The 27872-nt window shown below is 40.9% G+C and overlaps 1 protein-coding gene across 2 annotated transcripts in view; it reads left to right on the top strand.

The window, feature by feature from the left end:
- Nucleotides 1–2010: 2010 nt before the first annotated feature.
- The window catches only part of Fam168a (family with sequence similarity 168 member A), a 135972-nt gene continuing 110110 nt past the window's right edge, over nucleotides 2011–27872 (top strand). For both annotated transcript variants that reach the window (XM_059270411.1, XM_059270406.1), the window contains exon 1: nucleotides 2011–2280. The gene's annotated coding sequence lies outside the window, so the exon portion shown is untranslated. The remainder of the gene's footprint in view (nucleotides 2281–27872) is intronic.

The following is a 27872-nucleotide window of genomic DNA, read 5'->3' as shown; positions in this document are numbered from 1 at the left end:
GAATAAAAAGGAGAAGGTGCTTTCTGAGCACAAGTATCTCCCTCTCATGTGACCTGTTCCTGATGCCAATCTGCATGAACTGACAACATGACCACTCCAAGGTATGGTTAATCAGAAGGTTTTTATTGTCCATATGAGGGAGAGTGCAGCCAGAGGCATCTGGAAGAACCCAGAGCAGAGAGACAAACAGACTGAACAAGGCCAGCAGACTGGACTTGGCCATGAGAGGAGAGAGAGGTGGGGAGAGGAAGGGAGACAAGAGAGTGCATAGATGAAATAGAAGGGTCATGAGGGAATGAGAAGCTGTGCGGAGGGAAGCCCAGGAGCTGGAGATATTTAGGACAGGGGGTAAAGAAGAGCCAGGATGCTACTATGGACTCTGTAACAGGTTCTTCTGATACGGAGGGAGCATGGAGACCAGGATGTGCTTAGGTATGCTAATAGGCCACACAGATAGCCATTTGTCCTGAGTTTCTTTTGGACCTGACACACATTTTTCCTAAGATGAAACTAAGTCAAAATAAACCCTCCCATCCTTGCTGTGGTGGTCTACGCAGAGGCAGGTGGATCTCTGTGAATTGGAAGCCAGTCTGGTCTACAGAGTGAGTTGCAGGACAGCCAAGAAACTCTGTCTCAAAAAAACACCCCCCCAAAACAAAACAAAACAAAACAAAAACCCTGAAAAACAAAACAAAACCCTTTCCTTCCTTCCGTAGGCTGCCATTGTCAGGTATTTTGTCTCAGCAAGCAGAGAAGTAACTAACAGTGCATAACCACCGTTTTTTAAATAGTGCATCTCCTGAGTTTACAGAAAGACACATAGTCCTAAAGCACCATTCAGGAAAACGGCAACCAAGAAAAGTTTCTAGGTGGAAAAGAGAGCTTGTTGTATTTGGAGATAATATTTTTTGGAAATAGCAATTCAGGCAATATAAAATAAGAGTAACTTGAAACCTAACAATCCTTTTTCAAAGATAATCACTGATAACATTTTGAAGAATCTCTCTCCTGAAACCGTTATGCTTTTATACCCTTAAACTTCAAATAAATTGAACCTGTCTAATCATGCTGTTTTTGTAATCAGTTTGCCCCTCTGAGAGCAAATTGTGAAGAGCCTTCCATGTCTAAAGACATTTATCAGCATTTTAAATGGCTGCTTAGCACTACGTTGTATGTATGCATCACCATTTATTGAATCAGCCCATATTGATGGGTATCTACATCCTCCCCACCTCCTATTCAACAACCTCCTCTAATAACCTTGGTCATTTCTTTCTAACATTTTCGATCATTTTTGCAAACTAAATACTTATAAGTAATGTAAATGAAAACAAATGTCCTTTTTACATGAGGATTCAAGTTGCAGAATCGTCCTTTAATTTGCAGGGAAGCCAGTGAGGCAGCTGCTGCGTTAATTCTGGAGAGACAGTGACATCGGAGATGGCGAGGAGAGTACAGAATTACAGGTGATGTAGCTCATCTAGGCCCAAGCTCTGTGGGTTGGAATAGTCCTTCCCCTTTTCCTCTCTTTCACTTCTTTTTTCTTAACATGGAGGAAGGACTGAGAACTGCATGTCCCAGCATTTCACAAGGACCACACTCCTGGGAACTGTAGTACCGGGTCTGAGAGGGGTCCGGAAGGAGAGGCTGGGCAGCTGTGTGCGGCATGCTGGGAGGTGTAGTCCCTCGGGCGGAAACGAGTGTTTGTATAGGTTGGAGACGAAGAGAGTTTTTCTTCATGGAGATGAGGCTGCAGAAATATCCGACTTCCCTCTCAAGCGGTCTTTGAGTTTACAAAAGTCTTCCGTGGACGGTCGGCTTCATTCCATTGTCTGTGACCCAAGAGGGTGCGGCCCCAGGACCGGCGCGCGGTTGGAAGATGCAGGCCGCGCAGGGCCGCGGCAGAGCATGCCGGGAGTTGTAGTCCAGGGGGCTCTGAGGCTGTGGGACGTGTCGGGACGGCGCGCGGGCTCCTCCTCCCCCGCCCTTCTCAGAGGTCCCCCGCCCCCTCCCTCCGCCTCCTCCTCTCTTGCCTGCAGCCGAGCGTCCCCTTCCCCCACTGTCGGGTTTCTCCGCGGCTACTGCAGAGGATTCAGAGCCGAGTAGCTGAGGAGAAGGAGGAGGAGGAGGAGGCTCCCGTCCCTGCGCGCCATCCACCACCCTACTGGACACGGACGAGGGAACGAGAGCGTCGCCGCTGTAGCCTCCGGAGAAGACAAGGGCACCGTCGCCTCAGCTGCCGCCGCCGCCGCCGCGGTTTTCGCTTGCAGCAGCTCCCCGGTGAGGAGACCCCCCGCCCCCCGGCCCGCTCCTGTGGAGCTTGGGCTGGTGGCGCCGGCGAGAATGAGGGTGGGGGCCGTGGGGCCCCCGCGCCGGCCGGGGGGGAGGGGACCGAGGTGGACCGCGATGGAACGGCGGGCTGGTGGGGGAGACTTGTCCGAGCGCGGGCTGGGGGTTGGGTGAGGGTGGGACACCAGCAGGTCAAGGGAGGGTAGCGGGGGAGGGGGGGCGACTCTACATGGAGGGATAACCAGACCTGGGACAGGAGCATGGCGTGTGTGGGGTATCGAGGTGGGATTGGGGATTGTCTTGGGGCGAGGTGGAAGGTGAGACTGGAGTGGGATGTCTTTTAATGGGGGAGGGGACTGGATGAAGGTGATGATTTGGGGTTGGCCTGAAGCAGTTGACAGCTTGAGATCGGAGCTGGGGTGGGGGTTAAGGAGATCTTTTAAATGCGGAGTGGGATCTAAACGTTGGATGGGACTCCGGGGAGTGCTAATTCTGGAAGGTGGGATTTGGGATGGACCTGGGGAAGGCTGATGGAGCTGGTAGGAGCTGCGGGTGAGGGGTTTGGCATGGGTTGAGACCTAAGCTTGAAGTGGGCTCTTGTCTTCTGGGGATGGTGGAATTTGTGAATACTTAAGGAAATAGCTTGGGTTTGGAGAGAACAGAAGAGGTAGAATTTGGGGTTTCCTTGGGGTCGGCTGCTGGAGGTTGGACTATGGGCTGGGAGGGATGAGACTTCCAACTACAGGAGATGGATGGTAAGCTGACAGGAGGGAGTATTGTAAGTTGGGCCCCAAATAGGAGGGCAGGGATTGAAATTGGGGATGAGAGCACAGTGGAAAAGGATTTAGGGTGAGTTTACAGTCACTGGAGGGAGCAAGGTGGCTCCCCCGGGCATAAGTTGGAGGCAGAGGGTATGTAAGCCTACTTACTCAGCTGGACTCGCTGAGAGAATACTGGCAGATGGTGAGCAAGGTTAGGGGATGGTGTCTTAAAGAAAATGTCTCTCTGCCCGTTTTGCAGAAGTAATGTCTGTGATGAGCTGGTTACCTGTGGTGTGGTGGCAGAGGGGGGAATTTAAGACATGAAAGACCCAGCGTTTTGGGTACGGTTGTTGGGACAGAGGATGGAGAGGGCCAGTGAGCAGTCCTGGGAAGAAGTGGGGTGGCTCATTTAGGAAAAGATGTCCTCCAAGACACACTAGAGGTTTAGGGGTTAGAACACTTACATTTATGGTTGCTTTGGTGAGAGACAATAATAATAAGGTCATTAGAAGGGTCTTCCACAGGAGACAGAGCAGGTACATTAAAGATTCTCCTAGGGGATATCTTACACTGTCAATTTGACCTTTTTGTTTGGTTTATGTTGGTATTGTCTGGAAATAACAGCCCAAGGGTAAAGTTTTGAGAGAACCTCCATTTAAGGTAGAATTAACAGAGAGGGGGGTGTCTGGCAGTTCCTGTGTCATAAAGAGAAACTTGAGGTATAGGGGCGACCAACTCTCAATGGAAAGGTGGGAAAAGGTGAAACTGTCTCTGCCTTTTCGGAATTTGTAATTTAAATGAACTTTGATGAACTTGAGGTTGGTAAGGGTGCATTCTTGCTTGAGAACTGATTAATGATACTGAAAAATAGGAAGACTGAATTTATTTTCTAGGCAGGCAAGGTGTGCATATGCAGAAAGAGGTTAACAAGCCCCACCTCCCCCCAATAAAATTGATTGCTTGAAGACTCCATTTATTGGTGTCCTGGTTTGCAAGGCTATTAGGCCCATCATTGTATTGCAGACTGATAATCTTGAGATGAGTCTTGGCATTACCACTTTATGTAAACAGAGAGAAGACAGGAAATACGGAAATGTAATAAATATTCATTGGCAAGATGGTTTGGTACTGATGGAGTTGTTCATTCTTTTGATATTACTTGTTAAGATTTAAAATAATTGGGCTGTTTCTATAGATTGAATTTTTTTCTAAAGGAATTCGAGTGATCAGAATTTTGTTAGGTGTGGATAAATGAAGTATATACAACCATATATTACTTTTAAGGGGACGATGTTGATGTAGGCACGTTGCATTAACTATGAACACAATAACTCCATATATTTCATCAGAAATTTGATTTCAAGCTTACAGATGAGTTTATTCTTGTGGTAGAATGCTTGATGGAAGGTGGAGGGGAGTGTTAAGAGAGGGAACAGCTTTAGGGAAGCCGTTTTCTGGGTTTAATTGCATTAACAATGACATGTTAAGCTTGAAGTGGCTGTTGATTAGAGCTCAGTGTGAGGGAAAAGGAGGAGAAATGGAAAGAAGGTAAAATTGATACCAATGGGAATTAAAAAAATTTTTTTTGTTAAAGCTTTAGTGTTCAGCTACAAAACAAACAACTTTCCTTGGGTTTCATAATTGAACACATAAAAATGCCCATATAGAGTCTTAATTTTTTTTTCTTCCCCCCAAATGGGTGGAGTGATATAGGGGTAGACATCCTTGGAATTGGAAGTGTAGGGTTTTTTGTTTTGTTTTGTTTGTTTTTGTTTTTTGGATGCTTTCTGTATTCTAATTAAAAAAAATCAAGCTTAAGCAGTTGCCTGTAATTCAGTGAGAATGTAATCTAACCAATGAGGGCATTTCTTCTAATGATTTTACTCTGGGATCCAGACATTGCTTTTGTGAATTTGCTGATGGGCTGTTTATGTTAAAGCTCCAGTTTTTGGAAGCTCAAAAATGGGAGAACTGTCTTGGTGGATTTGTTTTTCCTATAGTCATGGTTACCTATGCAGTAGTGAAGCAGGTAGGGTGAAAAGTGGAGAACTGGTGCAGGGATCGGTAGACAGAAGCCTGGGGAAAATGAAGAGCCCGTGAGTTTAGGAGTCAAGGGTTTTGACTTCAAATCCCAATCTGAGCCAGGCGGTGGTGGCGCACGCCTTTAGTCCCAGCACTTGGGAGGCAGAGCCAGGCGGATCTCTGTGAGTTTGAGACAAGCCTGGGCTACCAAGTGAGTTCCAGGAAAGGCGCAAAGCTACACAGAGAAACCCTGTCTCAAATAAACCAAAAAACAAAACAAAACAAAACAAAACAAAAACAAACAAAAACAAAAAAACAAATCCCAATTCTGATTCCAGTATTTGAAAGGGGAATGATTTCAGTAAAGTCATAAAACCCTTTTTCTACTTAGGGGTAATTATTGCACAGCATTGTGAATACATTGAAGATCTTGAGTTGTATGTTTAACTGTGGTTAAAATGGCAAAACAAGACATTCGTACTTTATGAAGGTTGTCCAAGGAGACAGACGAGTTCATGTCTTAAATACCTTGTGTGTATACACACACTATTTAATGCCTGCTCAGTGCTAGGGGAGATGGAGAAGAACTAAAAGCAGTTGTCAGGGAGCTCTAGTGTCATGGGAAGGACAGGCTGTTTTCAGGTTAGAGGTGAGGCAAGTGAATGTGTTGGCTAACGTGTAGATTCTGAAGCTCACTACTAGTATGTGACCTTGGGCACAATGAGATTATCTGTAAAGTGAGGAATAAAATTAACCTCATTTGTTTGGTGGCTTAAACAGAAAACATTAAGAAAGCATTTAACACAATGTGTTATGTAGTGCATATTAAAACAATATTAGTTTTCATTATCATAGAGAGATGGGCAGAAGCTGGAATGGTGAATGGTTATGCTACCCTGCCACTGAATTCTTAGTATTATGGCATTCTTTTGTTTATAAAGTTACTGTTATATTATTTTGAAACCACAATTAATCTACAGTTTGTATGTTTATAGTTTAGTTACTTTAAGCAGTTCATTAAATGTCAAAAAAAAGTTAGCTGTTAGTTTCACAATCTAGCAAATAACAACTGCGCTGTTAAGAGTAATAAAATGCTTTTTGTGTGTGTGTGTGGTTTTGTTTGTTTGTTTGTTTGTTTTTTTCCGTTTTTCGAGACAGGGTTTCTCTGTAGCTTTGCGCCTTTCCTGGAACTCGCTTTGGAGACCAGGCTGGCCTCGAACTCACAAAGATCCACCTTCCTCTGCCTCCCGAGTGCTGGGACTAAAGGCGTGCGCCACCACCGCCCGGCCAATAAAATGCTTTTTTAAAGGGATACAGTCAATAAGTAGCAGAGTGTGGGTTATTGCCTACAATTCTGACTCCCCACCCCTGACCATGTCTTTTTAAATTATGAAATGACTCATATATATAAAAGTGTATTTAACACAAATCCACAATTTAAAGAATAACCAGTCGAGTCAGGCATGGTGGTACATACCTTTAATCCCTCTGGGAGGTGGCAGCAGGCAGATCTCTGAGTCTGGGGCCAGCCTGGTTTACAAAGTGAGTTCCAGGACAGCCAGGGCTACACAGAGAAACCCTGTCAAAAACCAAACCAAAACAACCCAAGTTGAAGACCTGTGTACTCACTACCTCACTTTATAAAAAGGAGATTTCTAGTGCTTTTGTTACTTAAAGATGGTGTCCTGCTATGTAGCCCAAAAACAATTCTCCTGCCTCAGCCTCCTGAATTCAAGTTACAGGATCAGAGAGGTCTTTGTCTTTGTCACCCTTGTTTCCTGCCTCCACCCCCAGATCAAATCTAGGACCTTGAACATGCTAGGCAAAGCTCTCTACCACTGAACTGCATCCCCAGTCAGAGGTTAGTGTTTTAAAGCCTCTTGGGAGGCTGCTCTCCTGCCTGATTAAATCTGTCTTCTTCCTTCTCCCTTAGAAGTAATAACTTTCCTGAATTTTATGTGAACCAACCTTTCTTTCTTTTTTCTTTTCTGCCTTACCTTTATTTTTAACTATAAAAAGCTTTATCTTTTCTATTGTTAAAATAATACGTGTACTTGAAATAAATAGGAAATTACAAAAAAGTGAAAAGGCTAAATTAGTGTGCATCCTTACCATTTAATGCCTTGTTCCTTCTCTCCCTTCAGATCAGAGCTTCCCACAGGTTATGTACTCAAACACTGAGCCCAGTGCCCAAAAAACTTTCTATTAAGCCGGGCGGTGGTGGTGGTGGTGGTGGTGGTGGTGGTGGTGGTGGTGGTGGTGGTGGTGGTGGTGGTGCACGCCTTTAATCCCAGCACTCGGGAGGCAGAGCCAGGCGGATCTCTGTGAGTTCGAGGCCAGCCTGGGCTACCAAGTGAGTTCCAGGAAAGGCGCAAAGCTACACAGAGAAACCCTGTCTCGAAAAACCAAAAAAAACAAAAAAAAAAAACAACAAAAAGAAACTTTCTATTGTGCATGTATACAGACACTAAAGCATATGGGTAGTCTAGGTAGCTAGAGGAAGCAAATTTGTCTGTATGGATGATCCAGTTACTCAATCATAGTTGGAAATAGAATGACAAGGTAGTAGTGGTGGAAGTCGTGTGTGAGCTCTGAAAGAGCACTGTTTTGAAGTCTTCCATTGGCAGGAATTTAGATGTCCTAGGTTCTAATTCCTTGCTATATTAATTTGAAGCTTCTTGTCTTTTTTTTTTTTTTTTTTTTTTTAATGAGACAGTGTCTCCATTTTAAGTGACATGAACTTGCTGTGTAGTTCTGGCTAGTCTCAAACTTGAGGTCCTCCTGCCTTAGTAGACGTTAGGCATGCACCACACTCCTGGCTTACTCTGTCTACTCTTCTAGTTATATTTTTATACATATGCAGATAGGCAGCCTACCTGGTACCTCGGCCCTTCCCTGATTGTGTGGGACCATTTCCCATCTGAAATACAGAGTACCACAAATAGGAAATCCTCAGCTGCACATACCAGAAGCTTAGCAACCTGAATGAGGAAATGTTTGCCCAAGAAATTTGTAATCTATATTTATTGATGATCTATTAGAACTTCACTTTACTTATCTATCAACTTAGACTCAAGTGATAGAATAACTGAAAATATTTTTAAATTGTAAATGATTATATAAATGTATCTTCCAAACTGAAATCAGGTACTTACATGTGATAAAAAGCATGTTAGACTTATTGTCTATCTTAAATGTTCTTCCAGTAGAATGGGGGCATACATGAAGATTATTCCCTACTTTCTCCCTTGAAATTTAAAGGTTGTTAGTTATAGTGGGTTAGAAAAAGGACTAGAGAATTTCTTCCAAGTGAACTTTTGGGGACCCAGTGGCACAGTAAGTGTGCTTGAGAGCTAAAAATGAAAGAATTAAGGATTTATTGAAGTGGGAAATATATGTTGTTTTTGCCACTATCCAGACAAATTAGCTACTTCTCTTTTTGTTTTCTGTAACAATTACAGAGAGTAATAGAGTGAGGACAATTTGTACACATTGAAGAGGGTATTAATACTCTTTGGGTTGATAAATGAATTAAATAAGGACAAAGTACCTGGAATGTGGATACACATAGTTGACATTTAATATAGTAGCCACTACTGTTACTGATATTTTTATTTAACTTGTGAATTGTTTCTCGAGACTGCTCTTTTATTACTCAGTATTTTCTACCTCTTAACTGTTGGGATTGTAAACATGTACACACCATATCCAGATAAAAACTTTACTTTTTTTAAATTTTTTTTTTTTTTGGTGCCGAGGATTGAACCCAGGGTGTTTCATGTAAGGCAAACCCTCTGATGAACTTTATATCCAGACCAAGCTTTCACTGTTCCTTTTTTAAAAAATTTAATTTTATTTTTTTGCCCTTCTTGGTTTTCTGTTTAGCAGGGGAAACATTTTTTTAAAACATAATTCTTTATTGATTCTTGGGGAATTTCACATCATGCACCCTATCTGGTTCACTTCCTAGTCCTTCCATATCCACCCCTCACCCTTACATTGTGCCATCCCAAATTAATTAAAAACAAAACAAATAAACAAACAAGCAAATAAAAACTACCTCACTGCTCTGTCTTTCCAACTCCTCTTTATTCATCCTAGTGGCATTGTTAGCTTCAGTGTGTCACGGGTATACCCCTCTGTCCAATCAGCCCCACCCGCAAAATGTTCACTGCAGTGAGTCATTGGTCTGGTTCCAGGTCTCTGGCACACACACCGTCAGCACTGGACCCTCACCGAAACTCCTCTCAGACATCCTGCTGTTGTCATAGAGATCCTGCGGTTTTTGTTTCGCAGGACCAATCCCTCCGTGTACTCCAGCAGGTCATAGGTGGGGTAGATGTTAGGGTGGGCCAACCCAAGGCCCAGGATGTGTGTGTGTGTGTGTGTGTGTGTGTGTGTGTGTGTGTGTGTGTGTCTGGATTGTAGCTGAGCTGGTAGGTTCTGGGCCACAGGGACAGAGAAGGGGGAAGGGACAGAGACAGCAGAGATTGCTCTCCTAGGCCCATGCCATCTGGGCCAGCTCTCCTGTGTTCTAGTGAGGGCTGGGGCTGTCACTCCCAATGAGGGGCAGGGCCAGCTATAAGGGGAACTTTTTTTTTTTCCTTTTGAGACAGGGTTTCACTATGTAGCTCTGGCTGATCTGGAACTCAGTATATAGACCAGGCTGGCCTCGAACTCACAGAGATATGCCTGCCTCTGTTTCCTGAGTGCTGGGATTAAAATTATGGTCACCATACTGGTGAGAATTTTTTTTTTAAATAAACTTATTTAGTTAAATGTGTGTGTTCGCATGTGTAGGTGTTGAGTGTGTTTATATCATGGTGTATCTGTGGCAGTCAGTACAACTTGAGGGAATCTTTCTCTTCTTCTACTTTTTGGGTCTTAAGGATAGAACTCAGGTCATCAGGCCTGATAGGAGCTAGCTTGGAACTTAACACATAGAGCAAGCTGGCCTCAGATTTGCAGTGTTCCTTCTGCCTCAGCCTCCGAAGTTCTGGTTTTACAGGTGTGTGCCATCATGTCTGTCAGGAAAAAACTTTTTGGAATTGTAAAAATAGCTGACAGTTATGACAAAGTGTTTGTTATTTCTGCTTTTTAATGTGTTGATATCTCTCTTTGTATTTATTTATTTTTTAATCTACTGTGTATGAGTGTTTATATTTTTTTAGGGTTGGCTTCCTGGCTCACTAGACTTCTTTGATATTGTGAGTAGTCTTGTCCATATGCTAATGACTGTCAAATCTCTTTCTCCAGCTCAGATTCCTTTCCTGAGCTTACACATACCACTGGCTACTCTCTCTACCACCTCCGTTATAGCCATTCCAATGTCCTGATACTGTATCTCCTGATACTCAACAATTCATATTGCTGTCTACTTCTGACCTCTATCTCTGTACACTTCCTACTCACAAACAGTTAAAATGGTCTCTTCTCTGTTTTGTCCTAACTTAAGGGAATTACCATACCATTTATATGGTTACTCAAGACACAGATCTATGGGGTATGTTCTTGTTACTTTTTCGTTTAAATCTCTCCCTTGGCTCCTTCACACAACATATATGGGCATCTATGATCTGTGCCTATCTGCAGTATAGTGTACACTCCTGGGTTATCTCTCATTACTCATAGTACTGACTACCAAGCACTGTGTAGTTGCTGATGACTGTGTAGTAGCTATGTTGATGTTTCATAACTTTGCTTATGACATTTCTCCTTTTGTTCATCCTTTTGGATTAAATGATATTCCTTAAGAAATCTTTGAGAACAGCTAAGGTTGTCATAACAACAAAGTGCCCCTATTTTGTACCCAGAGAACATCTAGTGCATGTCCCTGTTATAGTGCTTGACTGACTTTAGGAAAATTTAAGTCTTTAATTAATATTTAGTTATTATTGCTTTATTTTGAGGCAGGTCTCTACTATGTAGCTCTGGCTGTCCTGTAACTCACTATATAGAACAGGCTGGTCTATAACTCATAGAGATCCTCCTGTCTCTGCCTCCGAGGTACTGGGATTAAAGGTGTGCCTCATCTTGTCTGGCTTTTTTATTATTTTTTTAAAATTAGTATAACATATATATTAGTGTTTGTTTATGCCTGCAGAGGTCAGAAAGAAGGTGTTGGATCATCTGGTACTGGTATTTTAGATAGTTGTGAACCACCATGTGGATGCTAAGAACTGAACCTGGGTCATCTACAAGAGCAACAAATGATCTTAGCCATTGAGCCATCTTTCTAGCCCTCAATTTAATTCTTTTTGTCTTTCCTTTCACTTAGTTGTAACTTTTGTGAGGGTAGTGACCTCTTGCCCTTAAAATGTATTTTAAAGTGAGTGGTTGGTTGAACGCAATGAGGACAGTTGATAAAGCAGTAATAATGCTCTATTGAGGAGTAAGATCCACATTTTCCTTAGATGTGGTTTTTTACTTAGGGAGAATGGAATTTAGAGCTGGGTGGTGGTGGTGTGGTGGTGGTGGTGGTGGTGGTTGGTGGTGGTGGTGATGGTGATGGTGGTGGTGATGGTGACAACCTTTAATCTTAACACTGGGGAGGCAGAGGCAGGTGGATCTTTGTGAGTTTGAGGCCAGCTTAGTCTATAGAGTAAGTACTGGGATAGCCAGGGCTACACAGTGAAACCCCTATCTCAGAAAAACAAAAACAAAAAATTTAGAATTTAATTGGATTAGTAAGTTGTCTGGGTTCTTTCAAATGTCTGTTTTGTGAGTTTTTTTTTTTGTGTGTGTGTGTGTTTTTGCCATTTAAGTGTTTATTCATTTTGTGGTGTGTGTGTATTAGGGGTATATGTGGATGTGAGATATCAAGTCTCTTCCTCTGTTGCTCACCACTTTTTTTTTTTTTGAGACGGTTTCATTGAACTTGAAACTCATACTGTCCTCCACCAACCCACTCATTGGCTTAGCTAACAGGCTTCCGGGACTGCCTGTCTCCCCGCAGTCCTGCAATCCTAGGAGCGTGTGGCCATGCTGGGCTTTATGTGGGTGCACGGCATTTGAACCTAGGTCCTCTTGCTTCCACCTGCTATTGTTTTTTACCCACTGAGCTTTCTCCCAAGCCCTATGCTTTGTTTTTTCTTAGATATAAACAGTTTTAAGGAAACCTGGGCTGATACTTTTTTCATAGTAAATGTTAGGTGTTTGGCTAATTTGAGATTATGACCTGAATTTAAATATACATTTTGATCATTTCCTTCAAACTTAACAATTTCTGCTAATGTTCCATTTCTTTTCTTTCTTTTTTTTTTTTTTTTTTTTTTTTGTGGTTTTTCGAGACAGGGTTTCTCTGTGTAGCTTTGCGCCTTTCCTGGAACTCGCTTTGGAGACCAGGCTGGCCTTGAACTCACAGAGATCCGCCTGGCTCTGCTCCGAGTGCTGGGACTAAAGGCGTGCGCCACCACGCCCGGCCTCCCATTTCTTTTCTAACACTGTTTTGTAATTTTGTATGCATTTTAGTTTTCTAACGTGTCTTCATGCCTTAAGTTGATATTAAAAATCCCTATCTGAGGCTGGGCGGGGTGGCTTACGCCTTTAATCCCAGCACTCAGGAGGCAGAGGCAGGCGGATCTCTGTGAGTTCAAGGTCAGCCTGGTCTACACAGAGAGAGATCCAGGACAGGCACCAAAACTACACAGAGAAATAAAATATGTAAGTGTACTACTTATACTTCTGCAAATACTATTAAATTATTACTGGATTTGAAGTACATACATTGCTTGTGTGGCACTATTTCACTTTAAGGATAAAGGGATCAAAACTCAAGAGTATCTTTTCTTAGCCTTTAGGATAAGTAGGGGCTAAAGGTAGACAAAACAGTCTGATTGTTGAGTATCTGTTGTGGGCAATATGGTAGATGTTTTCTGTCTTCCATATATAGCTTAATCCTCACATTTCTACTGTATAAAGAATTGTGCCCATGTGTTAAAGACTCAAACAGTTTAGGCTATAGGAATTAGGTAGTTTATATTTGTAAGAAAAAAGCTAGTATTGAAAACTGTCTTCAATGGTCATGGTATGCATGTATGCATTTAATTCCAGCATTCAGGAGGCAGAGGCAGGCAGATCTCTCTGAGTTCCAGGCCAATGAGAGCTACAGAGTGAAACCCTGTATCAAATAAAACAAAACAACTTGGTCTGCATTGTTCTAAAGCCTTTGGGTGGCATCTGAGAAATCCTTGTCTAGCATGTGTGAAGCCTTGTGTGTGATCTCCAATACTGCTGAAAAATAAAACAACCCTAATGAATCCTTTGTTCTTTTTTTTCTTTTTTTTTTTTATTTTTTTCTTTCTTATTTTTGTTTTTTGAGGCAGGGTCCCTCTGTGTAGACCTGACTGTCTTGGAACTCTCTTTGTAGACCAAACTGGCTTTGATCTGCCTGCCTCTGCCTCTTTAGTGTTGGGATTAAAGATGTGTGCCACCACTGACCGGCTTAATCCTCTGTTCTTTTAAATTCCTGTATGTAAAGCATCCTGGTTTTAAACTGTTATATCAGTAGTCTGAACCGACTTAGATAATGTCTTGGTTGTTCATCAGAATTATCCAAGAAAGTGTTTAAATAAATTCACTCTATCACACTCTGTACCAGTGTTTATGATTTCTTGTAGGTAGACAGTGTGCATAGGTAGGTATTGGTATCTTAGTCTGACTTGTTGCTGTAACAACCCTTTAGGGTCATTTACAATAATAGAAATTCCTCGAATTCTCCATATATGTATTTGGTTTTTTGAGACAGGGTTTCTCTGTGTAACAGCTCTGGCTGTCCCAGAACTCACTCTGTAGACCAGGTTGGCCTTGAAATCACAGAGATCTGCCTGCCTCTGCTTCCCAGGTATTGGGATTAAAGATGTGCAGCACCACTGCTCAGCTATTTCTCAGAATTCTTGAGACTAGGGAGTCTTAAGATCATGATGCCAGCATATTTGGCATCTGAAAAGGACTCATTGTTTTCAAGATGTTATGTCCTCTAGAAGAGACCAGAGCTCAGTCTTCCTTGGGTTGAAGGATCAAAAGAATTAGGTGTAGAAGGCTCTTTTTGTTTTTTTGAGACAGGGTTTCTCTGTGTAGCTTTGCGCCTTTTCCTGGAACTCACTTGGTAGCCCAGGCTGGCCTCGAACTCACAGAGATCCGCCTGGCTCTGCCTCCCGAGTGCTGGGATTAAAGGCGTGCGCCACCACCGCCCGGCCTTTTTTTTTTTTTTTTTTTTGAGTAGTTTTGGTGCCTGTCCTGAATCTCGTTCTGTAGCCCAGGCTGGCCTTGAACTCACAGAAATCCACCTGCCTCTGCCTCCCAAGTGCTAGGATTGAAGGTGTGTGCCACCACCATGGGCTACAACCATAGTTTCTTTCTTTCTTTTTACCTTTTCTTCTTTTTTTTTTTTTTTTTGGTTTTTCAAGACAGGGTTTCTCTGTGTAGTTTTGGTGCCTGTCCTGGAACTTGATCTGTAGCCCAGGCTGGCCTTGAACTCACAGAGATCCACCTGCCTCTGCCTCCGGAGTGCTGATACTAAAGGTTTGCACCACCACCACCACCACCACCACCACCACCACCACCACCTAGTTTAGGTTAGTTTTTTGATGAGGGTTTTCTTGGCTTATAGGTGGCTACTTCTGGCTATGTGGTTACATATGTGGGTGGTAATAGTGAGTATGCTTGCTTTCATGAGAAATAGTAAAGTTTTCTGGTATCTTTTATCCTTTTTTTTTTTTAATTTTTTTTTTTTTTAGAGAGGGCTTGATTTTGTTCTAGCCTGCCTACTTTGGAGCTCACAGAGATCCATCTGCCTGTCTCTTGAGTGCTAAGGTTAAGGGATGATCCACCATGCCTTTCCAGGCTGTCTTAAACAAATTTTTTTTAGGGTGAGTGTGTGTGAATTCACTGTGAAGGTCAGGGAATAATTTTTTTTGGGGTGGTTTTCTCCTAACATGTGTATTCCAGAGTCAAACTCAGGTTGTCAGGCTTGACAGCAAGCACCTTTACCCGCTGAGCCATCTTGTAGGTCCCTTTTTTATTTTTTTAAGACAGTTTCATGTAGCCTAGTTTGGCTTCAAACTTTCTGATCCTCCTGCCTCTGCCTCTTAAGTGCTGGGATTAGAGGCGTGTGACACATGGCCCTCTCTCTGGTGACTCTTCTTAATAAGGTGTTAATTTCATCATTAGTGTACAATAAACCTCATTATAAATAATCTAACCCTAACTGTCCCAAAGGCTCCAATTTCCAATCCAACTACCATCTTATTGGGCTTCAATATCTATTTGAGAGGGGGTTACACAACTCAGTCTGTGGCTCTGAGTGATCTTCTAAAAAGGTCAGTGTTTTCTACTGTATAATGTAAAAATCACACTTATTAATATTAATACTGATCTTTTCAGACAAATCTTTTTTTTTTTTCTTTTTTTATGGTTTTTCAAGGCAGGGTTTCTTTAGGTTGTCCTAGTTGGTCTGGAACTTGCTCTGTAGACCAGGTTGGCCTTGAACTCTCAGTGATCTGCCTGCCTCTGCCTCCCCAAATGCTGGGATTAAAGGCATGTGCCAACACCACCAGCAACAAATCTTTTCTAATTTTCTTTTGAAAGTTCCAATTTTATCATGGGCAACAAATACAGACAGTTGTTTTCCTTGAGTGACAGTCTTGCGTTGTTCATTTTTGAAAAAGCGTCTGCCAAACATCCAAGTCTGAGTAATTACGGTTTGCCTGCCAGTTGTTTGTTCAATTGAAAATGGAGTTTTATGAAAAAACAGCAACAACAACAAAAAACCCAGCTAGTTCAGCTTGCAACCCCATTGCATGGATGCTTTAGAGCTTTTGAGTCAGGTCTTGTACTTTGTTACATAGCAAAAATACTGAATATGTGTGTCTTATCACACAGAATGAGAAAAGATATGTAGTTGAGGATTAAGATTTGAGATTTAGTAAATTAATAATCTTTGTGTCATCAGAAACATTCTTTCAGTGAAACTGAATAGTTTTGTTATTTGTTTTTGTTTTATTTGTGTGCATTTTTACAGTTGGTTTTATTGTCTCAATTTAATCTAAACTGACATGCTTTTATTTAATGTATTTCCAGGCTTCTTTCTTTCTTTTTTTTTTTTTTTTTTGTTTTTTGAGACAGGGTTTCTCTGTGTAGCTTTGCGCCTTTCCTGGAACTCACTTGGTAGCCCAGGCTGGCCTCGAACTCACAGAGATCCGCCTGGCTCTGCCTCCCGAGTGCTGGGATTAAAGGCGTGCACCACCACCACCACCACCACCACCACCACCACCACCACCACCACCACCACCACCCCCGCCCAGCCACCAGGCTTATTTCTTATTGGGGTATATTAAGGTTCTTGACCTCTGGGTCACAACCCCTTTGGGGGTCATGTATCAGATATTCTGCATATCAGAATGATTTGTAATAGTAGCAAAATTACAGTTATGAAGTAACAATGCAAATAATCTTATGGGGGGGTCAGCACAACATGAGGAACTATATTAAAGGGTCGCAGCATTCGGAAGGTTGAGAACCACTGCTCTAGAGGAACAGAACAGTTGAATATATATTAAAAGTGGGTTTCTTAGATTGGCTTACACAATATGCTCTGGGCAGTCCAACTTTACCCTGGAGAGGCTGAGAACCAGTAGCTTCTCAGTCGATGAAGATGCCAATCTAGAGCAGGAGGCCTGGAGGACTCCTGGACAGCTACTAGTCTTCAGTCCATTAGATCAGAAGAAATGGGGTTCTGACTTCTACCTGCATCCAAGTGATATGCTTTTGTTTCTACCACCACTGAACATTTAACATTCCTGAATTCCATTTTTTTTTTCTGTACTGGTAAAACAAATAATAGTCCTAGGATGAATTAGGTAAAGTACACACTATTAATCTTAACCAGTTTTTCTTCTTGATGCCCTAGATTTATTTAGAGAAGCTCAGTTTAAATAATAGAGGTTATAGGAATGGTGCTTCACGTCTATAATCTCAGCACTTGGGAGTTTGACCATGAGTTTGAGCTGGCCAGGGCTGCAGAGTGAGACCCTATCTCAAAAAAAAAAAAAAAAAAAAAAAAGAAAGAAAAAAAGGAAAGAAAAAAGAAAGAGGGGACAAGTTTGCACGTGGGTTGTAGTATCTCAGGGATAGAACGCTAGGGCCTGTGTTTGATTCTCAGCATGGGGCAGGAGGGGCAGGAGAGTAGAAATTCTATCATTTATTTGATACTGGCACTGATTGTATTTATGTCATTTAAGTTTATTCATCAGAATAATTTTGTAAATGAGTCTAGATCTCAATTGTTGGATTTACTTGATGTGTGATCTTCAAAATGATTTAATCTTTTTATAACTTTTTCCATTTGTTAGATGAGGATATAGTGGTATTTACATTATGTAGCTGTTGTGAGGATTAAATAAAATAAAGTGGTTACTTCAATGCTTGGTACAGGGCATGATTTCCTGTAAATCATAGTTCCATTAACTGTTGGTGTTTCCTTTGAATTCTCATACTGAAGCTCTAATCTCCCATGTGATGGTATTTGGAAATGAGGCCTTTGGGATGTAATTAGATCTTGACTGCAGAATGCTCGTGATGGGGTCAGTGTCCTTATAAGAAGATAGACTACTCTCCTGTGTCAGGGTGCAATGAGAAGAGTGCCATCTGGAAGACAGGAAGCAAGTCCTCACTAGACAGTGCATCCCCTGGTACCTTGTTTTTGGACTTCCCAGCTTCCAAACTTATAAGAAATAAATGTTAGTAGTATCCAGTTACATATGTAGCCAGAACTAAGACTGGCAACCTGGTTACTATCACTTTCACTTTGATTTTTTTCTTTTTTTTTTTTAAAGAAAGGCTGCCCTGGAGCTTACTTTATAGACTAGGCTGGCCTCAAACCCTTAGAGATCTGTTGTTTCTGTCTTTTGAGAGTTGTAATTATAGATATGCATTTTGCTCACTTTGAAGAACTGGACACAGGTTTAGAAATCTTACTAGATCCACTAATAGGAATCAAGTGTAGAATTCATTCCCAAGTTTGTATGATCCTAAAAAAAAAAAAAACCTTTACTTTTTATTCTTTACCAAGTCATATTTTATAACTAACATTACATTTATATGAAAATGTATTTCAAAATGCTGTTGTTTAGAACAATACTTGTTACTCATTTAAAACTTTCAATGATGTCTTTTTAATATAAACTAGAAACTAAATTGGTTAAGGAAATAGTTCATTTGCTTGGCATATGTATAATTAGACAAAATTTAAAGGTTGATACTATGTGATGGTCAGTGGTTAGTAAAAAGCAAATGTGGTGTGATTTTGCGTGTGTACACGTGTGTGTGTGTGTGTGTGTGTGTGTGTGTGTGTGTGTGTGTGTGTTTTCCTTTAAACAGCTTCACTGAGGTAAAACTGATATACAGGCAATTACATAAATTAAATGTAGTTTGGTAAGTTTTGCCATGTGGTTATACCCATGAAACCATCACTACAGTTCTGATGGTGAGCATTCTTATCGCCTCTAAAAGTTTCTTTTCTTTTTTTTATATTTCTATATATAATTTTAATTGTATGAATGTTATTATAAAAAGAAACTTGCAAGCCCAGACAGTGACAGTGTAAGCTTTTAATCCTAGCATTCAGGAGGCAGAGGCAGGGGAATCTCTACGAGATTGAGGCAAGCCTGGTCTACAGAGCTAGTTGCAGGACAGCCAGGGATACACAAAGAAATCTGTGGGAGCCCACATAAGTTTCCTAGTGAGATCTGAGTTTGCTTTACCCAGCAGGGCTGCATAAGGGGATGGATTGACCATGTGCATGGTTACCAGGTGTTTGGAAGGGTCTGCACTTGGGCTGTGCGGTATGCTTTGATCTAGCAAGGGGAAGGTCTTTTGCTCCGCCCCTTGGCATTGTTATAAAAAGCCCTTCTAAAAGTTTCTTGATGGCTCTTTAAAATCATTCCCCTTTGTTCTGCCCCCCAACTCAAGCAGCTGCTGATGTGTTTTCTTTTTCAAAATTAATTAATTAACTTTACATCCTGGCTCCGATTTCTCCTCCTTCCTCTCCTTCCATGTTCCCTAATGTTTCCATCCCCCAATGCACTCCTCAGTTTCTGTTTAGGAAAGGGCAGATCTCCTCTGAGTATCAACAAAACATGGCATATGCTGATGTGTTTTCTAATATCACAGATTTAACAGTGGTTTTGAGGTCATACCAGCAAGCATTCAGTTACTTTATCTCTCAGCCTTGGTTTACTTGTAAAGTAAGGATGCTACCACCCGCTAAAAGACCATGAGAATGTTAGGAGAGTGTACACTGAGAAGAGCATGGTGCTCAACATCTAGGAGACCCTCCAGCCCCGGAGCCAGTATTGCCCTTTCATGGTCTCGTTTGGTAGTCCAAAGACACTGAGGGTTTTGGAGCTCTGCCTAGAGCTCATTGTCTTTTGGACCACTTTTTAGTGCTTTTGAAGAGGAAAGTTTAGATTTAGGTAGCTTTGAGGCCCTGTGGGGCTTTCTGGTGCCCCCTCCATGCCCAGTGTTCCGCATGCTATTTATTATGAACAGATGTTCTTTATAAATAAGCAAGGAACTCCAGTCAGGTATTTGAGTCTTTATGCCTAGATGTAAATTTGGCATTATTATAAAGTTTCATAAGCAATGAGCTTGTAGTCCAAGAGTTCTGTTTCCATTTTGCCCTCAGTAAATTATAAAATCTATGAGCCTGAGGTTATGATCATCATTCACTTTATAAGTTTGTTTTAGAAAGTGAACTTTATGATAAGTTCATTAGTTCTGCATCTTTCATGACTGCTTTATAGTACTAGAACTTCATGGAAGATTCAGGTTGAATTTAGGTTTAATAGCTCAGAGTTATGGGTTTATTTATTTATTTTTTTGGTATTTTGAGACAGAGTTTCTCTGTGTAGTTTTGGTGCCTGTCCTGGATCTCGTTCTGTAGACCAGGCTGACCTCAAACTCACAGAGATCTGCCTGGCTCTGCTTCCCAAGTTATGTTTTAAAAAGTATTTTATTAGATAGCACTAAGAGGTAGGATAAAGAAAGCAAAAACTTAAAAAGAGTGTTTATAATTTTAAAATCAGAGAACCTTCAGCTCAATATTAATTTTAGAAGCTCTGTGACTTTGGGCAAGTGACTTTATTTCTCTGAGTCTTAAATTCTTGTCTTTCAGTAAGGATGTGTCTGTTGTACCTCAGGGTTGTGAGAAGTAGGAATACTAGCATATAGCAGGTGTTAGTTTCATTCCTTCCGTTTTCAAAATTGGTATATTTGTGCATTCAGTGAGTTACATTTGTCTTGCCTCTTCCATGATGTAAATCAGCACAGAATAGTTGTTTCGTAGTCTGCCTCAGGTCATTTGTTTATGTCTGAAGATACAGTTGGAGGTATGTGATGCTAACAGTGTAAAGGGATTTGTTTTTCTTTGTTAATAATGGGAAGGGCCTCTGCCATGCCTTTGTACTTTCTCATTAGTTCTCAGTGCTCTAGCTTGAAGTACTTTGTATTGTTGGGAGCCAAGGAAACCGGGGGCCATTTTCTTGTCTCTTCTGTGTTTATTTGGGTTGGAGGATTGGAAAGGTTTCCTAGTGAATAGAGTGATTTGCTCAGTTCAGATTCTTCCTCCTGGGCAAGCCCAGGAACTGCCTGCTGGGAGAGAAAACAAAGCAGGGAAAACTGGTGAGTCCTGCATATCAAGCCTTGGATTTTTGAGTGTGGTGGCAGGTGAAGAGCAATTGATTCTTCATTTCCCCATTCCCCTCTAGAGTGTGTACACCCCAGCACAAAGCAGCTTTAAGATGGAGGTCTGCCTTGTAATTTCCTAGAAATTACTGCTTCTGGTAACAGCTCATTCAGTTTGCACCTCTTTGTGGCAGTGGATGAAACAATAGGGACAATAAAGCCATTTATCTGATAGCTGTAGCCTCAATGGGATGTTTGTTTTAATAATGGTATAATTTGCAGGGCTCATAAATTGTGATTTTATTCTCATGGAAATAACTGCCTGGTGGTATTTGGATTCTCTGGTCTCCTGTTGTGGATAATTTCACTAACATTCTAGCTGACAATTCCCTTTATTCCAGATTGTTCAGGCTGCTTGGGTAATTAGCCCAAAGCAGAGCCAATTTTCTTTAGTTTGGGGCTGGCAGGTGGTTACTAGGTAGCTGGGATCTCCTGAAGAGGGAAGAGGTTTTGCTTAGGGATTCAAGGCAGGTTGATTTTGATTATCGGGATCACCTCCCCCTTCCCCATCCAGAATATCTGATGGAAACTAAAAATTTAAATCACCTAAATATTTATTTTTCATAATATCAACCAGTCTATTGTATTTGGAGTATTTATTGTATGTTTGTGCTTTAAATTTCAGCTGTGTATTTTGGCTGGGAAAATCCACAGAGGGCAAGAGATGATTATAGCTACCATGTGCTAGACATTGCCCTAGGTGGTTTACATATATTATCTCTAAATTTTAATGAGAATCCTGAGCAGTAGTAGGTATTGTTTCTATTTTACCTATGCAAAAAAAACTTGAGGAAGAGAAGAGAAATTTAATTCAGAGAGGAAACTAAATTAAGCTATCCCAGCTAATTAGTGACAGGCATGTTTACCAAATTCAACATTCACGCTAGATTTTCAGTTATAGTGTAAAACGTACCTGCTAATACATTCAAGTTTCTAATAAACTCTTAGATAATACAGCAGTTAGCTTAGTAATATACATGAACTAATACCTATCACCAGATATATGTATCTGTTGTTCTTTTTTATCTTATTTTATTTATTTTTATTTTATTTTGGTGTTTGGAGATAGGGTTTCTCTGTGTAACAGCTCTGGCTGTCCTGGAATTCACTTTGTAGACCAGGCTGGCCTTGGACTCACAGAGCTCCACCTGCCTCTGCCTCCTGAGTGCTGGGATAAAAGGCGTGTGCCACCACAGCCCAGAGTTTTCTATTTTTAAGATTTAAAATGTATTATTATTATTATTACTGTATGTATGATCTGTGTGTGAGTACAGCCATGCTCTTGATAAGTTACAGTGTGCAAGTCAGAGGACAACTTTCGGTAGTTGGCTCTTCCCTTCCACCATGACTATCAGGCTTGCTTGACAAGGGCTTTTTACCTGCTGAGCCGTCTCACCACCCCATCATCATCATTTTATTATTATTATTACTACAAAATTTTACTATTCTAGAGCCCAGGGTAACCTTAAGTTCCCATCCTCCTGCCTCATCTTGCTTTCTCAGTGCTGGAGTGTTGGGATCATCCTTCACTACACCTAGCAAGAATGCTATTCTTTGTTTTCTTTTTAATTTTTTAATTTGTGTGTATATAAGGTGTGTGTGTGTGTGTATGTACTTCTACATGTGTACAGAGGTCAGGAGTCAACCTTGGTATCTTATCTATTGCTCTTTTGAAACAGGGTATTTCCTTGAACCTGGAGCTCTTTGTTCTAGGTAGGCTAGTTGTTTAGTGACCGTCCCAAGATCCACCTTTCTTTGCACCCTATCACTCTGGAGTTACAGATGGGTGTTGCGCCTAGATTTTGTATGGGCACTGAGGATCTGAACTCAGGTCCTCATGTCTGTATAGTAAGCACTTTTACCCACTAAACCACAGCTCCTAGGAATGCTGTTTTAATAATTCTTTGTTTTTTTCCCTTCATGTATGTCTACATGAGGGTGTCGGATCCTGTGGAACTGGAGTTACAGACAGTTGTGAGCTGCCATGTGGGTGCTGGGGCCTCTGGGAGAGCAGCCAGTACTCTTAACTGCTTAGCCACCTCTCTAGCTCCTGTTTAAGATTTTTTTTTTTTTTTAAGATTTATTTACTATGTATACAGCATGTACGTCTGCAGGCCAGAAGAGGGCACCAGATCTCATTACAGATGGTTGTGAGCCACCATGTGGTTGCTGGGAATTGAACTCAGGACCTCTGGAAGAACAGTCAGTGCTCTTAACCTCTGAGCCATCTCTCCAGCCCCAAGAATTCTTTTTTTTTTTAAAAAAAAAAAGATAAAAAACAAAAACCTCTCAAAATTTGGCAATTAGGGAATCTGGTTTCAAACATCTTGACTCTGCTTAGTAGGCAGCTTTTATTTTGTTTTTTAATTTTACATGTATATGTGCTTATGTATGTATGTGCACCACATGTGTGCAGGTGCCTGTGGAGGCCAGAAAAAGACATCATATCTCCCAGAACTGGAGTTATAGGGAGTTTTGAGCCATCTCTTATGAGTGGTGGGAACTGAACTTGAGTCCTCTGGAAGAATGGCAAAACTGTTCTTTCTATCTCTCCAGGCCCTGTTAGGTAGTTTTGGATAAGCCTTTTATCTATTGTTGGGTAACAAACTATTAACACTTGAATAAACCTTATATTGTTCATCTGCAAAGTTTGGATACTCCTCACTTTACAGTGGTGATATGGTAACCGCGTTATTTGTATAACACAAGGGCTCAGTAAATGTTGATTTTCATCCTTCTTGACTCACTATTCCAAGTGATGCGATGGTAATTTTTTCATTAAAGAATGGGTGTCTTGTTGTTTGTTTTTGCTCTTTTTGGGGGGCCTGCCACCGTGCTCCCAAATAAATCACACACAGAGGCTTATTCTTAGTTATGAACACTGGCCCTAGATTGGTTTAGTTTCTAGCCAGCTTTCCTTAACTTAAATTATCCCATCTACCTTTTGCCTCAGGGCTTTTCCCCGTTCTTTTTTTTCTCGGTTTTTCGAGACAGGGTTTCTCTGTGTAGCTTTGCGCCTTTCCTGGAACTCACTTGGTAGCCCAGGCTGGCCTCGAACTCACAGAGATCCGCCTGGCTCTGCCTCCCGAGTGCTGGGATTAAAGGCGTGCGCCACCACCGCCCGGCCCAGCAGTAACTTTTGCTGACAGATATCGCCTATCCTTTGTCCTGCCTTGCTATTGGCCAGTTCTTTGTTAAACCATCAGGTGGTTGTACAGAGGCACAGTAACACAACCTGACAGAGTTAAACAAATGCAACATAAGCAAAGGTAACACACCTTAAAATAATATTCCACAACAGTGTCTTCTGGCGCTCTTATGTTATGTTTGCATGTTGATACCATTAAACTAGTAAGAGTTCATTTTTCTCTAGGTGCTTGATTCCATAGCTAGTTAATTTGTTTAAAGGGAATTTAGAAATCTGGTTCACCGTCTACTTCCTTAGTCAAGAGACTGAATGGGTATGTGGAAAGGGCAATGGGGTTTGTGATCATATGAACTTGGTTGAAATTCTGGCTTTGTTACTTATTTTGGGTTTCTTGGGTAAACTGACTTTCTCTGAAACTTTGGATAGGGATAATAATAGTTGATTTCCCATTGAATGTAAAGATCAAATGAGATAACAGGTATGAAAATGCCTTTTAAATGGAAAAATGCTGGGTAATTTAGGATTATTCTGTGACTTGTAATTTGATCAGTTGTTTAGTGAAAATTCACTACCAACTATCGTAAGAGGAATATTAAAAATTTTACTTGAACTATGTAAAGGAGACGTTTTGATAAATTTTATTATAGTTCTTGGGAATCATTAAAGAAGTCAGAATGAGGTCATGAGTAGAGAAAGTACTGTGTGAATGTAACTTTGTGGTGAAAGTGAATGGGGTGAATGAGGATACATGTGACTTAGGCCAAGGGAATTTTTAAGGTAGAACTTGGCTTCTGGTATAATCTTGATCCATGGAATAAGGAAGGAGGAGGTTCCCTGTTTAGAAGACCTTCAGATACTAGGTAGTGTATGGAGTAGAGAAGGGTAGAGTTAACAACTAGTATGTCTAATGAGACTTAAGTTGAAACCCCAGTTTTAAGTCCTTTAGGATCATGTACAGACGTTAACAGTTACTACACATGATTCCAGTGGTGGCTCTCAGGTGAGACATGTTGGCATATTACATAAAAAAAAAAAAAAAGTGCAGATGGTTGGCAATTGGGGCATCTGTTTTCGAAGATTAGAAGGCTTAATTTTATGCAGTCATATCCAGGTTATTGCTTCCTGAAAATGGATTCTGTTTACAGTATTTTGGTAATGCAGATGATGCTTTTCCTTAGTGGGATATCAACCCAGATTTTCATCATGTTTAATTATTTATGTTTCTGAATGCTCTAATATATTGGTTAAGGATTTTCTTGTCTGAAGAGGGGCTTCTGGCTTTGGATTTTATTACATGTACACCAGTTTTATTTATTTTTCTTTCAGTGTCATTTTTTTCTTTATTAAATGTGACTGCATTATTATGTTGTCGATTACTGCCTCCTCTATTGAGTATTAGGATGGCCTAACAATTGACTTCAGGGCAGTTTACAAGTCTACATTTTATATGGTTCTGAGAGCACATTTGGATTTCTTTCTTTTATTCGTTGTCTTTATACTTATTGTATGAAGGAAGTAGAGTGATTAAAGAAATGAGTTTTCCCAGGCTCCATTTGAATGGATGTGACTTTGTTGTATTAACTTTATGTGTGACAGTGTTTATATTTATACAACTCTTTCTTTCTTTTTTTTTTTTTTTGTTTTTTTTTTTGTTTTTTGAGACAGGGTTTCTTTGTATATCCTTGGCTGTCCTACTGGAACTTGCTCTGTATACCAGACTGGCCTCAAATTCACAGAGATATTTCTGCTTCTGCCTCCTGCGTGCTGGGGTTAAAGGCGTGTGCCTCCACTGCCCAGCACAATTCTTTCTTTATAAGAATTTTTATGTTACTTTAGGTTTTACTTATGCCTGTGATTTCAGCATTCAGGTGTTGAGACTAAAGGATCACTGTGAGTTTGAAGGCAGTCTGGGCCATGTATTGAGCTCTGGGCAGACCTGGGCTACAGAGAAAGCTAAGATCCTTTCTCAAAACAACAACAGCAGCAGCAGCAGCAGCAAAAACCGCTGTTCCCCCAAAATAAAGATTTTTCATTTTACTAACTTGTTTCTTTAAACAGAGCCAATTTTTTTCTTCATCTTTGTATTTATTGTATTCAGCCACAAGCCAACTATGATTATAATGATGCTGGCTGATACAGTGCTGTCTGCTGGGAATTGTGCCAAATAAAGTATTTGTCTTAATCCTTATTATGCACTTTTTTTTTTTTTTGAGACAGGGTTTCTCTGTGTAACTTTGGAGCCTGTCCTGGATCTCGCTCTGTAGACCAGGCTGGCCTCGAACTTACTATGCACACTTTATAGAAACTTGAGTTTCAGAAAAAGGAAGTAGTTTGCTCAGTCTTACAGTTAATGAAAGTATATGCAGCAATCTGATTTCAGAGCCTAAATACTTGACCCCTATAATTATATTCTTTTAAGAAAAAGTTTATATGAATGTGGGTGTGACAGCATAAACTTATAATCCCAGAATTTGGGATGCTGAGACAGGAATACTGTCCTGAATTAGAGACCAGCTTGGGCTACATAGAGAGTACCAGCTAGCCAGGGCTACATAGCAGGACCTTATCTTGAAAAAAGCAAAAAAAAAAGAAAAAGAAAAAGAAAAAAGGAGCTTACATGATAGATGATACATACAGAATATATTTCCTCCCTCCAATACCCCAACCTTCATTTTCTGAGATAGGTGCTTGCTGTGTAGTTAAGGCTGATCTTGAATTTATAATCCTTCTACCTCTGCCTTGCAAGTGCTGGGCTTACAGGCGTATGCCACCACACTTACTAATTTTATGTTTAAAATTTTATTAATATTTATTTTGTGTGTGCGTGAGAGACAGAGAGACAGAGAGAGACAGAGAGACTGAATCCACATGTCAGAATTATGTGGAAGTCAGAAGGCAACTTGCAGGAGTCTGTTCTCGTTCCACCATGGGAGTTGCAGAGATTGAACTCGGGTCATCAGGGGTAGACACGTTGCCCTGCTGAGCTGTCTTGCTGCTCATGAAATGTATTTTCTATTTCTTATTATTTTGTATCCATTCTGTAGGTAAGAAAAAGTGATATGAGGTAATTATACAAAACCTGAGTGCAGGATCTGGACCCTAAGTTCCAGGACTTCTGACTCCAAATCCTATGTTTTTTTGTTTGTTTGACCGTATTTTTCACTTGTTGGCTAGAGTTTCACATCTATTGTCTTAGAAATACACCATACTATTTGTTTATATGGAAAATCAGTTCTTTCATTTAGGTTAACCGAAATAGAATCAGCCTTTAAACTATCTGGGCCAGGCTAAAGAGAAGGCTCAACAGTTAAGAGACTAACTGCTTGCTCTTTCAGAGGACATGGGTTCAATTCCCAGCATTCATGTAACTCTTATGTGCCTTTCTTTTTCAAGTTCAAGGCAAAAGTTTCCTGGTAGATTAACTGTGAGAGCTGTCTAAGAGTTAGAAATGCTGAGGGGTTAAAAGGAGAGAAAAGATCTGTGTTCCTAGAAAGAATGAGTGAGTGAAAGAGTTGGTGCTAAGTCTAGTGTTACTAGAGAGTATAGTGCCAAAATTGCTAGTTTACTTTTATAGGCCTTGCTTTCTCCTGAAACATTCTTGGTCACTCTTTGCTTGTATGTGAGAATTGCAGTAACCCTAATTATAGTGACACTTAATATTTGAGCTAGTTTAAGACAACTGTCTATAATCTTCATATGAGAGAGGGTTTATATTTCAGCATTTGAAGAAATGCTTGAGGAAACTTTTTTTCCTTGAGGTCTGGGTCATTTAATTGAACCGGACTCCTTTTGATTGCCTTGTAAAGAAAGTAAGACAGTGGCAAATTATTTTCCAGTATTTTTGTTAACTGCATTTTGAATGAAGAAACTGAAGTGATAATATATTCTGTGAGTTCTTGTGTTAGCTGTGT

The sequence above is a fragment of the Peromyscus eremicus genome, chromosome 1 (assembly GCF_949786415.1).
Source record: "Peromyscus eremicus chromosome 1, PerEre_H2_v1, whole genome shotgun sequence".
NCBI lineage: Eukaryota > Metazoa > Chordata > Mammalia > Rodentia > Cricetidae > Peromyscus > Peromyscus eremicus.
This window is presented reverse-complemented; position numbering and strand designations above follow the sequence as displayed.